At 36.3% G+C, this 15,511-nt stretch overlaps 1 protein-coding gene across 12 annotated transcripts in view; it reads left to right on the forward strand.

Moving 5' to 3' along the window:
• The window catches only part of LOC138715548 (uncharacterized), a 134,803-nt gene that overhangs the window by 17,614 nt on the left and 101,678 nt on the right, over positions 1-15,511 (forward strand). For 10 of the 12 annotated variants that reach the window (XR_011336424.1, XR_011336425.1, XR_011336426.1 and 7 more), the window contains 2 exons: positions 6,078-6,163; positions 11,012-11,179. The exons of 1 other annotated variant lie outside the window; for it this stretch is intronic. The gene's annotated coding sequence lies outside the window, so the exon portion shown is untranslated. Of the gene's footprint in view, positions 1-6,077; positions 6,164-11,011; positions 11,180-13,242; positions 13,496-15,511 lie in introns of those variants that run through there. One more of the 12 variants, XR_011336436.1, reaches the window with a different exon arrangement.

The raw sequence follows: 15,511 nt of genomic DNA on the forward strand, positions 1-15,511 counted from the left end.
ATAGGACATATAATACTGATTTTCCAATCTTTTGGCATGGTTTAATATGTCCAAACTTTACATATGACTTCATGTATCTGTTTGGGGCATTCCTCTCCTTGCTTGAACAATTCCTGGAGCTTTATCATTCCTCATCCTAGGTATTGCGCTTTGTATCTCTTCCATTGTGGGTGGTTCTTCTTTGTTTATTAGATCTTCATCATTAAAAACGTCATTACTGATATCCATATTCTCCTGCTGCGTTGGTTTACTCGATAAAAGATTGTTAAAATACTCTTTCCATCTACGTAGAATTTTGGTTTTATCGGTAATCAGTTCTCCATTTTTGTTTTTACATATAGTTAATCTAGGCTTATATTCTTTCCTTGATTTATTTAGTTCCCCATAAAATAATTTTACTTCATTTTTTGTATTTAGATTTTCTATTTCTTCAAACTTACTGTTTTCATATTCTCTCTTTCTCTTTCTGTGGGTCTTCTTCTCCTTCTTTCTTGCTTGTCCATATTCTTACAATGCACCTCTCGTAAAGTTTTTCTGATGCATTTTATTATATAGTTATTTTTTTCTTCTGTGGCCCTCTTACATTCATCATCATACCAGTTATTCCTGTTGTTTCTACTATTTACTTCCGCCATTCCTAATACCTGTTGTGCTGTCTTCCTAATCCCATTCGACAAATAGGGCCACCTGTTCCCAATAGAGGCTTGATCATTTAACTGGTTACTTTGAAAATAGGCATTTAATTTCTTAGTATACTCATATCTAATTTCCGGATCTTTAAATTTTTTACAATCATATCTCCGTGTTTTTGTACTTTGTATTTTTCTTCCATTACTAATTCTCGCTCGGAGTCGTGATATTACCAAATAATGGTTGTATCAATGTTGGCGCCTCTATATGTTCGGTTGCATGTCTTCTATCAATTAAGACATGGTCGATCTGGTTGGCAGCTGTACTCCATGTAGCTAGGTGTATTTTCTTGTGATCGAACATAGTAGATCCTATTACCTTGTTTTGAGAGACAGCAAAATTAATGAGGTGCTCTCCATTATCATTAGTCACTTCATGTAGGCTATATTTGCCTATTATGGGTCTATATGCATCTTCCTTGCGAATTTGTGCATTGGCGTCTCCAATGATAACCTTTATATCATGTTTTGGACATTTATCATATGTTTCCGTGAGAATATCGTAAAAAATATCCTTCTCATGATCCTCTTTGTCTTCTGTTGGAGCATGGAGATTAATTATACTGTAATTCAAAAATGTTCCTTTAAATCTTAAATAACAAATTCTCTCATTAATTGCATTAAAATTCAAAATATTATGTTTAATTTTATTATTCACAATGAAGCCTACGCCAAGCTTGTGTTCCTTCTTGTGTCCACTATAAAATACTGTAAAATCCTTTTTTTCAATGACCCCATGTCCGGGCCACCGTATTTCTTGTAAACATGTAATATCTAATTTATAGCATTGAAGTTGATCTATTAGCATCATCAGGGTTTTAGGTCTGTACAGAGATAAAATGTTCCATGTTCCGAGATTCAAGTCCTTATTACATTTGCCAGGTCTTCGTCCATAAGACAATCCGGCTTTCATTTTTACTTTGGAATTCGTAACAGTGGGTTTTTCCGGGATGGGGTCGTCATGCCTAAGCCCAACCATCCAGCAATTCTGGGTGGCTGATGATTTTCTGTTAGGGTTTACTTCCTTAGCTGATAGTTCCCAATTATAGTGTCGGGGGCTCGCTTTTGCGTCCTTGTATGCTTAGCCATAAAACGTTTCCAGGGCCACTACGAGGAAGTGCATACATAGAGCTTGGTAGGAATAAATGGCATTTCTCAAGCTTTTGAATAGCACACAACCATCAGCAGATTGTGTGCCCTTGAGACCACATACTACCCCATGACCCCCTTCTTACAGTTTAAAGAATGAAAAGTGTAGGAATTTTGTTTATCGGGAAATGACAAAAGAAGTTTCATGTTACTATTCTACCTTTTACAACTATGTTTCTTGTATGGCTGCTTTAACTTACTTGAACTATTTAGAAGTCGAAAAACTCTTCTTGGGTTCTCAGCCAGGTGAGTTGGAGATTTGTTTCCAAGCCTTTGATGGCTAGCTCTGCCATCTTCTTCTTCATTCCCTGAATAACTCTTCTCTGGTTCTCAGCCAGGTGAGTTGGAGATTTGCTTCCAAGCTTTTGATGGCTAACTCTGCCATCTTCTTCTTCATTCCCTGAAGAAGATGGCAGAGCTAGCCATCGAAAGCTTGGAAGCAAATCTCCAACTCACCTGGCTGAGAATCCGAGAAGAGTTATTCTACATCAAACGCTGGGAAAGCCTCAAGTCATACATTATTTAGAAGTCTCCTGCACCATAGGTTGGGCCCTCTGTCTGCTTTTGTTGTTCCTCAACCCTGTTTTTGCCAATTCGAACAGCTTTACAATACCTCCGGATTTTTTCATTTCTTTGAAATTTACTGTGAGATACTCTGCTGTGGTTCTTCTGCGTGCAACTTTCATTGTGTTTTTTTTCCTGGTGTGAGACGTCCTTTTCCCAATCTCTTGACAATGTAAAGGCTGCTTCTGCTGTTGAATTGTGTAATTCCTTCAATCACTGCCACTTCAACTCTTTTTTATGTCACCATGGTAGTCTTGGGGCATTTGGACCATATCACAGAGTGTAGACACTCATCGGCATTTTGCGTCTTTCCTTCTTTGCACCTCATTAACAAGTCATCACTGGTCAGTCTCTGGAACACTGACATCATTTTGGCAACCACAAAATCTGATAATGTGGTTTTTATCTTATGCTTGGGTAAAGGTGGTGGCACATTCCTTGCAGCATCTCTATTGAAAACGCACCATGAATGTTCACCAGTAAGACACTTCTTATGTTGTGGGTTTTCGTCAGTAGATCTGTAGTGATTCAATATGGCATAAATTGCAGTTTTCATTTCCGCAGGATCCTTATTATTGCGAATAGCATTTCCATAATACTTTTGAACCTTTTCGACCATGTTTTTCGTCAAAGGACCAGCACGTTTGCTCCCTAAAGTGGTGCCCTTCTTTGTCTCACTAATAAGTTGACGCAAAGCAGTGCCCATTCGTTTCAGAACATGGTTCACACATTCCTCTTTCTCAATGGGGTGACTGTCTCCATATACATTTAGCCCGACCAGTTCTTTGAAAGCTTTGGAATCCCCATCACTGAGTATTGTTGCATATCTAAATCCATGGCCAACAGACCTTGTCCACAAGCATACAGCAGCTTCTCGTTCCATGGCAGGAGAGGAACCAGTATAGTTTATGTTACAATCTGGTTTATGGCCTTCAAACCAAAAGTGAAATTCTGCACTGTTCTCATGAAGCTTTTTTTTGCTACTGAACATCTTTGGCTGTTTTCGATAAAACAACAAAATCTATCACATATCCTGTGACTACATCAATCACACAACCGACACCAAAGTTTGAGGTATGGCCAAGTACCATCGAAACTGACCATAATATTATGTATTGTCGCACCATCGGAACTGTGCCCCTTCAGCACTGTCGTCGTTCTTGGAAAAGTTAATGCCTCTACTCACCCCATTCCACCCATTTCTCTCCCACTACGTCAAACAGCAGGCCACGAACCTTCCCGAATAGGGATGTTGCCAAACTTCCGTCAAACAGTGTCATGTCTCTTGAATATTGCTTATAATAATGTAAGGTTAATTATTACTTATTCATAATTTAATTTAAGTACGTCTTTCAATCAAAATACATCTTGTATTTCTACATTTTTTAAATCTAAATCCCATATCTCGAATCACTTTCCGTACTGTTTCTCTCCCTCCTTGGAAATTTATTGCTTCTCTCGCAACCTTCAATAATTTCTCCAATGTCGGAACTTCTTTCTGCATCGTATAAAATTCTTGTATCTTTCTTGTTAAAATACATCTGTCCATATCATCTACAAGAATTAAAGGTTCCCTTGGTCTGTTCTTCCCTGGTGACTCTAGCTTTTCATCTCCTGCACAGACTCCCTCTCTCCTGATTTTCTTTATTAGGCCCTCTGACCTGCCTATATAAATTACATTAAAAAGTAGTATTATATTAGTATTAGTTAAGTAAGTAATTTTAATACGTAATCAATTGAAATACAATAAGCCTCACCTGTGATCGCAGCTGCTCTTTTCGTTGCCTGATTTATAGGAAACAAATATTGACCTGTTTGTTTCTCTTCATCGCAAAATGCTATTACTTGCTTAATAATATTTCTTTCGCCACTCCGTGCTACAGTATTCATGTTGAGTTGACAACACTGGACTGCAAGTGCAAATAAACTGTCCCACAAGAAGGCTCAAAATTGTGAGTAGTGGGGGAGAGAAAGAGAGAGGGATAGAAAAGAGAGAAATAGGAATACAGGGAGAGAAATGAATTGCCGAGGCTGAAAAGGAATTAAGGTTCAGTTTGCATATCTTACGGGGCACAGATTCGATGGTCGGACTATAGCTGTCTCTCCAGTCCACACTCACACCAGTCTGTGGGCATCAAGCACTTCTTGTCTAGTATAAACTAGAACATCTGTACTAGTGTGTGTAGCAGCAACACATATTTTACTTAGATGGTCATTGTATGCAGTTTTAGACAATGGGTTCATATCCATGACCATTGCGAAACTTTCTTGTACCATGTAATCTTTTCCAATTTCGGAAAATGCTCGTACAATCCTGTGTTTGACATCAAGAGCAAGGCTTGAAGTATCATCACACTTTGCTCTACTTGATGAAGTAACATTTCCTCCAAAGCCACAATCTTCGCATGTAGAACCAGTGTGTGACTATAACCATGAGAAGAACTTATTTCAAGGTTGGCTCTGTCCCAGCCTCCCAACTAATTCAAATAGTTTATTTTTAGATAAAAATAAATAATTGGGACCCTCAATATCATCATCAAGCCTACCATTACTGTTTCCACATTTTGGAAAATATTAAAAACTAGTCACACCTGTGCCCTTCACTGCACTTGTTAGAAATAAATATGAAGTAATTACATAATTCAAATAGGACATCTGGTCCAGGGAACATCCGTGTTTGATAGGAGAATAAATTGTTTAATATGTTACTTAATTGAAATTGCATTTAAATAATTAAAATACGATCATTTTGGTCCAGAGAGCACTCATTTCCTGCAAGGATAATTCTTTTAACACGTGCTTAAATATATGACACTAGTAAGTTGCCCATTTATCAATCTTCTGTAATAAAGTGTTAAAAGTAGTGTACACAAGACTCAAGATGGACTGTAATATTCCGTCTGACGTATTATCGTAATTCATAAAATAACGCTTATTACATTAGCTTTCATCAATATTTTTCATAGCAATACAGTCCTGGCCTTATAAATGAGAAGAGAAGTGTAGACGTATGATTACTGTGTAACTAAGGTCTCAACCATGTTGGTTTTCTGAAAAATCAGGCAGAAAAACTATAACCACACAAACTTTGGCAAACATAGACCATTCTGTTTCATGTGCTCTGGAAATATAACGTAACAATATGAAATATGGCCCATTTTGTTCTGTTCAGATAATGGTTGGCATATCCCATTTTGATTAATTCATTAATAATAATATATCCCATTTTGATCTATGTACTGATTTTCTCCATGCATTTTACGCTTCTAAAATAAACCATTTTGAAACTGAACCTTTCTCTGTATAAAGTCTTCAACCCAAACTTGCCCATGACGTCAATAACTCATTTTCTAAAAAAAGTCACATAGCCCATTTTGATCTCAGGCGCCTCATTTGAAAAGAGTAAAATGCTGTCTTAGAAATACGATGAGAGAAGAGGGACTGATCGCATTAGCCATTTGTCAATTGAAAAGACTATGTTAAACGACATTAATAAGAAGGTGAGTCAAAAGTCTGCAACCTACAAGACAAGGCGAATGGAACTAATCTTTAAATAAGGAAGTTGCAAGATTTATAATGTATGCAGCCCCTCTGAATTCAATACCCACGAGCCACCACTGTTATTAATTATATTTTGTCTTAAATTTTCATTATTTCTTGTACTTCCATTTGCAGATGGTGTCTAGATGATAACCCTCTGAAACAGTCAACATATCACATGAAGGGCCTGGATGCACTGGTTCTAGTGGGTGAAAGAGCTGGTACTTATGACTTTTTAAAGTATATCTCTCATTTGTAGCATTTCTCTGTTATGTATAATAAAAAACCACAGATTTTCTAGTTAGTTGTGAAGATTGTTCCACTCAGTGCGACATCTGGAAAGTGAAGATTCCATGTATGAACAATCCAAGCATTGTTTACGAAGTTCCTTCTTTCTCCTTCACCTACACACTGCAGACAATGATCGTGAAGCAATTGAAAGGAATGGTGGAAGGCCATGTATAGAATTCTGTTCTGTCTTTACCACATCAAAATACAGTGAAACCTGTTCAAAACGGAAGTGACATGGTCCTATTTTTTTTCCGTTGTGGACAGGTTTCCGTATTATTCAGGTGTGAAGTTAAAATGGAATATTTTATCATTTGTATAAATAAAAAACAAAATGGCATGCTGCAAATTGTAGGAATCACAAAATATTCCGTTTAACACTAGTGACATTAAATTAGCTTCCTTTTGCTTATGTAATTGGTGAATGATCTTGATGAAAATCTCATTTCCTGTATAAATTGTATCGTAACTCACTCATTAAGCACTATAAAGTTTATTAATTACACTAAATTTAATATCTAACTCTATACTATAATACTGGACTGTATATCACAGCACATTATTTAATTGGACTAGGAGTCTTTCATTAGAAGCCTTGAATTTTGGATTATCCAATTTCTTTTCCAGTTCAAGGGTTTGCATTGCAGAATAGATCCAGAAATTGGCACGATCTTTGAAAGAGCAAGAAGAATCCACTCTCACAACAGTTCATTTATTTCTATGTAACCAGTTGTTTTCTGTTTCCTTTTTATGTCACCATTATTGACCGCAAGCCACTCACTCATGATACGGCCTTTATTTCTGAAAGTGTTAAGTTACACCTGAGTTTTCCATTCCTAAATTTCAACATTATTTTCCATACGCTTCGTTTCTAATTTTCCTCGATAACTTTTACTTCATCAGTTAATGATAGTGCAAAATTTCATCATGAAATCACTAATAGACTTTCGTTCTACCCAGCTACGACAGTATACAGGGGTGAAGCGTGAAGCATTGAATTTCTTTGAAGGGACTCGTCTACCTAGTCAATAGGGTAATAAAATTTATGACCACCAGGCCAACAAACTCTCGCACCCTCAAAAATTTTGCGAAGAAAACTTGTTTTTATCTTAGTGACCTACGTATTTCATGCATTCCTTGAAAGCACATATTGTTTCAAAATATAGTTTACATTACAGTAGTGTGTCGAAAATATTATTTCCGTTTTGAACAGTAGCAGACAATTTCCATTTCTGCGTTGGACAGTTTCCGTTTTATTCAGAAAAAATTACACATAATATATACGAATTTCGCCGGGACCAATAAATTGTTCCGAATTAGACAGGATTCCGGATTATTCAGGTTCCGATTTGAACAGGTTTCACTGTAACACCTTTCCAAGGTTACTTTGATTTCTGGGAACAAAAATAAGTCGCATGGTGCTAAGATCGGTGATTACCTGACTACAATAGATGAGACAACACACATTTTTTTGTGTTGATCAGAAACTTCCTAGTAATGAAAGCCTTGTGACTTACTGTGTAGTCAGGCAATAGGAACAAACTATTTTCTTCTTGACACTTACACTGTACACAATGGAATCTCAAAGTTTCCAGATAATACTAACTGTCACAAGCATTTTGTGCACAACTCCCTTGCTGTCACACAAAATGACTTACAGCCTTGTTTATCTTTTATACAGCCGAACCTCGATACAACATATTACTGTGATGTACCGAAGTAGATATGGAGTTTCAGTGCAGTAATTCTGCATTTCCATATGGTGAAGAATTGGTAGGACAGAAAAAAAATTCTCTCTGGCACCGAGACTCGAACTCGGGTTTCCAGCTTTATGTGCCAGTGCTTTATCCACTAAGCCACAGAGAGAAGAGAGAACTTCTCTCTGTTCTGCCGATTCTTCACCATCTCAATACAACAGTTTTCTGGGGACTAGAAAAATTGTGTTATATTAGGCTTATTGTTGTATTGAAGGATTATGAAATTTTTCCCGAATTTTCTGTTGTGAAAGAGAGAGTATAGTACAAATAACTATGAAACATTACATACTGTGAAATAACATTTGATTACCAGCACTGTGTTTGATTTTTCTTCTACAACTACCACTTTAATGAAAGTAATCCCATGTCTGACTTTAAAACCTTGTAGCCAACTGTTGTTTGCTTTGAAGTTCGAATCACATTGACAAAATTAACTGCTTTTGACATACAATAGGGCCTGTATGACACTTCTGCCCAGCTAAACTGTAAATGTTATGTTCTTTCTTTTGTTTCATTCTTGCTTTATGACACGCACACACACACACACACACACACACACACACACACACACACACACACACAGTTATAAGAGAGACCTATAGTTCTTCTCACACATTTCCTTCTCAAATGGCGTCAGTTTATGATGACCTTCAGTGTAGCACTTTTAAGAACGATCTCTCTTTGGATTCATATTCACCTCTGGTAGATGACAGCACCAGTTGATGCCTCGTAACACTAGTCCCATGTTTCAGTTGCCGCACTGAGTGATCTAGTACTTGGAACATTTGGACGAACTTTTTTTTTTACCAAAAAGGCAAATATATTTGTTTAATATTCTGCCCTATACTTAGCCTTCATCTGTCATTTTTAAAGGTCTGACATCCATTTTTAAAATGCTATGCACAGCTCTTAATTATAAACTTTTCATGATATAAATTTTTAACTTTAAAAAATCAAAGAATATTATCACGTAAAAATTATGATTTCTATTAATATTTTTATCTCATTAACCAATACTCAACTCTAAAAATCCATGCACAGTTTTCCTAATCATGAGATGTAATTTAAAAAATGCAAGTAACAAATCTGAAGCCATGAGGAATGTTTTGAATTTATACATAATTTAATTAAAATAAGTGAACATTATTACCTAAGGAACTAACTGAAACTTTATGAAATTTGTTACTATCATTTAAATGTACAGACACAGGAAACACAACGTATTTGGAAGCAATTGATAAAAAGTTTTTAAAGTTTCTAAACTCAGTCCCAGTGACCCTTTATAGGAACAAAGGAATGATTTGAAATCACAATAAAAACACAGGACAGTATGAACTATAAGTACAGTAAGAACTCACACTCGGCAGTTGGTGTCAAACATGTAAAGGAAAAATATCCAGATTGTACACGGTTTGACAGAAGATCATGACGTGACTGTATTGGACATGCCTTAGATATCACAGAAAATGCTCCAAGAAAACAAAATTCTTGGAATCGATTTATTGCAACAGATAGCTCTGAAACAGAGTACTGAATTACGGAATGGGAATGCAAAGAAACTGTGGTTTCAGAAATAATCAAAAGAAAAAAAGGGAGTGGGGCTGCTGATTTGCTTCAAATGTACTAAAGGTTTTATTCATCGAGAATTTTCTCTTTACTGTAACTTCTTTGTTCTTCATTGACAGCACAAACTTCAGTCAGTCGGAAGCACTGAGGCTCACTGTGATTGTCATTGGAGAATGCAATAGGATCTCCATTATCCAGCCCTCAACTAACCTTACTGTGGATTATTTGCATCAAAAAGAAAGAACGTGATTTTTTAAGTGGTATACAATGATGGTTTTAGACTGCTCTTTTCTAGTTCCTGAATTGTGCTCATAGTGAAGAGGTAGGTTTGGAAGTAAATCCCGAAAAGATAAAGTATATATGTTTATGTCTCGTGACTGGAATATAGTACGAAATGGAAATATACAAATTGGAAATTTAAATTTATTCTTTGAAAAGGTGGAAAAGAAAGTATATATATATAAAACCTTAATAAGACTAGTTATTTTATATGGTGCAGAAACATGAACGGTCCACACCTGTGGAGTAACGGTTAGCATGCCTAGCCGCGAAACCAGGTGGCCCGGGTTCGATTCCCGGTCGGGACAAGTCACCTGGTTGAGGTTTTTTCCGGGGTTTTCCCTCAACCCAATATGAGCAAATGCTGGGTAACTTTCGGTGTTGGACTCCGGACTCATTTCACCGGCATTATCACCTTCATCTCATTCAGATGCTAAATAACCTGAGCTGTTGATAAAGCGTCGTAAAATAATCTAGTAAAATAAAAAAAAAACATGAACATTAAATGTTGAAACGTGCAACAGGCTAGCAGTTTTTGAAAGAAAGATTTTGAGGAAGATATTGAGAGCGGTTCATGATGGCGTCAACTGATGAAGAAGGTATAATAATGAGTTGATGGATATGTATGGTTAGTTGGGAGACCGGAGGGAAAAAGACCTTTGGGGAGGCCGAGACATAGATGGGAGGATAATATAAAAATGGATTTGAGGGAGGTGGGATATGATGGTATTGAATGGATTAATCTTGCTTAGGATAGGGACCGATGGCTAGCTTATGTGAGGGCGGAAATGAACCTCCAGTTCTCTAAAATCCATAAATATGCTTAAGAATTCTTTTGGTATAAGTCTCCTTTTCTGTAGGCCTATATAATTCCCTTGTGACTTCATGAATAGAATTATTAAAAAGAATGGGTGGAAGGAGACATGCTTGTTATTGTTCTGTGGCCCCTATGTACTACTTCACTTTCACTTGATGTTCGTGTTACAGTGCAGTCTTTGTATGATATGTTGAAGCACACATTCTTGTTATTGACCACATTTTGTAAAATATAATTAAATAATATGTGAATTCATTGTACAGTTGGTTCTTTTAGGGCCATTCATTCTCATTGTTCTTTCTGACTTTTCATTGTGTAGTGCAACAGTACGTTTTAAACTGTGCATATTTTTTACATTTCAGATGGTTTCATCTGTATGTTGGTTCATTTGTGCCCCTCGTATAGTCTGTTTACAACCTGAGCTTCAAGTTTAAAAATTAATAAACGTGTGGCACAACAGCCTGTAGAGGATCAAGGCCGACTGCTGGCAAAGGTGAACGATCATCCGACTAGTATGGGGATAGCTTATGGTAATTGCATTTATATTTTTTATTTATTCTGATATGTTAAAAGGAGTTTGTAAGCCTACTTAAAAGAAAGTAGTGAGTTTTGTCGTAAACATACAAATAACCAAATTTTGGATAAATTAGACCTACTTGAGGTTTTCTGGAAACATATTCCTTGATACTTCGTACATGGTTCTGAAATGTACTGATGACAGGAAATGAATTTGGTAATTCTCTAAAAGAATTACACCGAAGGAGGCACATCTGCCTTTGCTCCCTTCTTGCTAAACAGACGAGAGGTTCAGGACGCAATACTAGGGAAGCAGACCATTTCCCTAGTAATTCGTTCTGGACCTCTCGCGTGTTATGTTGGTATTTAGTAGTGGAGAGAAAGAGAGATGTACCTCCTTTGATGTTTTTCTGGAGAATTAATTTCAATTTTATTACATTGTTGTCAGTTTAGTCAACTGTCCGAGGACGGGTTGGAGCCCCATAAGTGACACCAGTAAGGTAACACTCATGAGGTAACTAAGCTATGAGATAATGGGGTAGGGTGGCCAGTTCCTTTCCCTCTTCATTTCATACATCATTGGCTAGTAACATATTCCACTAATCGGACTTAAAATGTATACAAGTAATAATTATTGTTCTTCCTCTGACACCTATCGTCAAGTGACATGTACTGCCTGATAATAGATGTACAGTACACATCAACCAGAACCTCAATCAGAGGTGTTTTGACATTGTGGATAGTAAAAATATATAAGTAGACAGATTTTGTCTATTCAGAATCCATTCTGTGTGAAAATTTATGGTGAATAAATATGCAGGTTACGAGACATGCACACTTGCTGCTGCTGCCGCTGCTAGTAATTGGGATAACACTGTCAGTTCTTTTGTTTTTATGTTTTAAAGCTATAATTTTTTTATTTAACCCCTGTGTGGTTTTATATAGTGTTCCCATCCTAGTGATTAGTTGCTTGCCATTAGATACAAAGCTTCATTCTTCAAAATTCATTGTCCTTGACCATGCTCATACTTTGGATCTAGTTGATTGTAGTAGAACTGAGTTTGCTCCTTTGAAGAAAAAAACTTTACAATAGAAAAAATTTAAAATTATTTTATTTAATCTAATGTTCTTCTTAATGTTACATAAAATTGAAGAATATCAACGTACTTTATAAATAATACACAATTTATAACATATATCAAGTCATGACTACAATACTGTTTTAACCAGGGGTGATTTCTCAGGGCATGCTATGCTTGCTGCGCAAGCCCAATATTTTCGTAGAATGCGTATTTCTCAAAATGGGATTACGTACATTAAAATTTCTTTTCATTTTTGTAATAATGTCTAGGCATAATACAATCCGCAGGTTGCACACCACGAGATCGCAACTCTTGCTCGTTTCTCGGAGCTACAGGAAAGACGTAGAAACAGCGAGAATATGATGCGCGCGCAAGTGCCTTCCTCCTAATCCGTCCCAGTCGCAATGCTTCTGTTATATGTTGTATGAAGCTCTGGTCCGAGAGCTACACTGACTATTTAACGTTGCACAAATGGCAGCAGTGTTGCCAATTCAGCGGTTTTCCCGCTAGATCTAGCGTTTTTCGGCGTTAGTTTAGTGGGTAAAATTTATGAAACTTGTATTGCTGATCTAGGGATTTAGCGGGTATTTTTAGCACTCACAGCGGCAAAATAATATAATTTTACATTGACAATATAGCAATTTAGCGGTTTCTACAAGGCTCCACAACGGATGTTTAAGAATCGAGTTGGCAACACTGATTGGCAGCAGTTTCTACCAGTGAATGTGCTGTGATTTGCGAGTGCAATGTAATTTTATGAGCGGAATGCAAATGTTAGCTGCTGCATGTATTAACGTTAATTTGAAGTGTTGCAATGAGTTTGGAAATGTGTGTTATTGAAACTCTATTATCAAATCCATTTTCCCGGAGGACTATTCAAGAGAAGACCGACATATGAACGGCAGACCATGTCCAGGGCTCCCAGGTTTAAAAAGACAGCATAAGGAGAAAAATAGAGAATATATGCGGTCTTTCAGTGCATCTCAATACAACAATACTCATTGGTTGGCAGGGTCGAAAAAACTGAATAAACTGTTTTGTTGGCCGTGTTTGTTATTTTTTACAGATAACGGTGTATGGTGTAAAAGTGGCTTTGACAATTTAAATGCTTTAACGTTGTCTATTACAAGACACGAAAATCTGCAAACCAGATGAATTATATCCTCCCATCTTCCCCCATCAATAAAAGAGCAAGCCTAACTTTCGTGACCAGCATTCGCCCCTGGTTTTAACACTTATCTCTTAAAGGTTAATGGCTTTGCAGTACTCATCTTTGAATAATTTCTATCTGCCCAGTCCCTTGAAATCAATTTTGGGTCCATTATTGTTTTTAATTTACATCAATGATTTAATCTCAACCATACATAAATTATCCCAGGTAATCTTATTTGCAGATGTCGAAAGTGTGATTACGGTACAATCATCTTATTAACACATCTAATAGTGTTAAATCTAATGAGGTATTGTTTAGTGTAAATAGACCAGCACTTAATGTTGATAATTCCATTGTAGTCAAATTTAGTACCAGCAGCTACATGTAATAGTGCTCAGGTTTTCTACAAGATTAGATTAAAGGGTATTGATCCAAACAATCTATAAGCACAGTCAGACTGGAAAACCCACATGTAATACATTACTCCTAAATTAAGCTCTCTTTGTTGAAGCATTAAGATCCATATTTTCTCTTAGCAATATAAGCAGTCCTAAAGTTCAGTACTTTGCATATTTCCGTTGTGTAATGAAATGTGGATTAATATTCTCATCTGAAGCTAAACATATTTTTGTTTTACAAAAGAAAGGTGCTGGTATAACGATAGTGACAATTATGCATAAAAGGACACCATGTGAAAAGATTTTTAAAATTTATAAATATTGACTTTACCTTATGAGTACATTCTTTCCTTTGTAATGTTTTGTGTTAAAACCAAAATACATGTAATACTAATAAAATAATTCATAATTTTAATACAAGATACAAATTAGACCTCCATCTACCCTCTGTTAGTCTCAGCTGTTATAAAAAAGGAGTTCACTATTCACTGCCTAACTATCTCAAAGCTTTGAAGATCGAGAGAAAATGTTTAGAACAGAATTAACAAAATTTCTGCATACCGGTACTTATACCTTCTACTCAGTAAATTGATGACTTGTTTATACTTCTAAATTGAATTAATCTGACTTAGTATATTGAATGACATCTGTAAGTTTAAAGCATCATTAAGTATTATTACTACTGCTACAGATAACGATACTTACTGTTATTGCTGTTAGGATGAAATAAGCATTATAATCTTGTATAAATGTTTATTAAGGATTCTGCATGCTGCCGTTGCTGCTGGGATAATAGACTGATCATTAAAATATATTAATACATTAAGTTGTTGAATTTTAGTGTTGTTAGTAGGAACTGCACAGTTTGCTCAGTGGTTCAAGTTCGTTGCATCATCATTCTTCACAGTTCAATGAGATAAGGGATCCAGTTTTGTTGAAATATTTTGTCAATGTAACTGTGTTACAAAATGAGTCGAATTGTTGTGTCATTGTTTCTCCATGGAATATGTTTGGGCTGATCAATTGATCATTAAAAATACTGTCACACATTGTTCTCTAGCTAAAGTTCGTGGTCATTGTTAGTTCTTGAGTTGTGGTGAATTTCTCTGGTTGAGTGAGATGTTGAAATTCTGTAGTTATTGCACATCCTTTCGTGGTAAGTTGGTTGGCAGTTTCATTTACAACATAGCGGTTATTCAAATGAAGAAGGTGAAGAACATTTCACTTGTTATTTTGCGAGCCATTTGATTTATATTTCATATATTAAATTACTTAATTTTAAAAACCAAAGCACTATAAATCAGTAAATCTCAAGTACAGTATCACCAGTCTGTTTAAACATTCCCGCTGTTGTGTAACTTTCACGTCTCAGTTCCTCGAGCGGCTGCGACGAGGCACTGATTCTCAAATTTAAAATATTATTTTGTTCCTCTATGTCAGGGTGGTTGCTATGACAACGACTGAGACATTTCCCCCCTCACTTCCATATTCTTCAAAAAATGGGTGTTGCTGTGACGAACACGTATTTGGTCTTCAGCCCAGTTGATGCGCTTTCTATAATGGGTGACACGGAGATTTACGACTACTTGTCTGTCCAGCAACATGGCCCGTCCTAAAGAAAACTTTCCTTAAAATTCTGCTTTGTCAAGTCTTCTTTCTATATAGGTCCTATTATGTTTTATGATTTTAATTTTTGTGCTGCTATCTTCACTC

The sequence above is a fragment of the Periplaneta americana genome, chromosome 15 (assembly GCF_040183065.1).
Source record: "Periplaneta americana isolate PAMFEO1 chromosome 15, P.americana_PAMFEO1_priV1, whole genome shotgun sequence".
Classification (NCBI taxonomy): Eukaryota; Metazoa; Arthropoda; class Insecta; order Blattodea; family Blattidae; genus Periplaneta; species Periplaneta americana.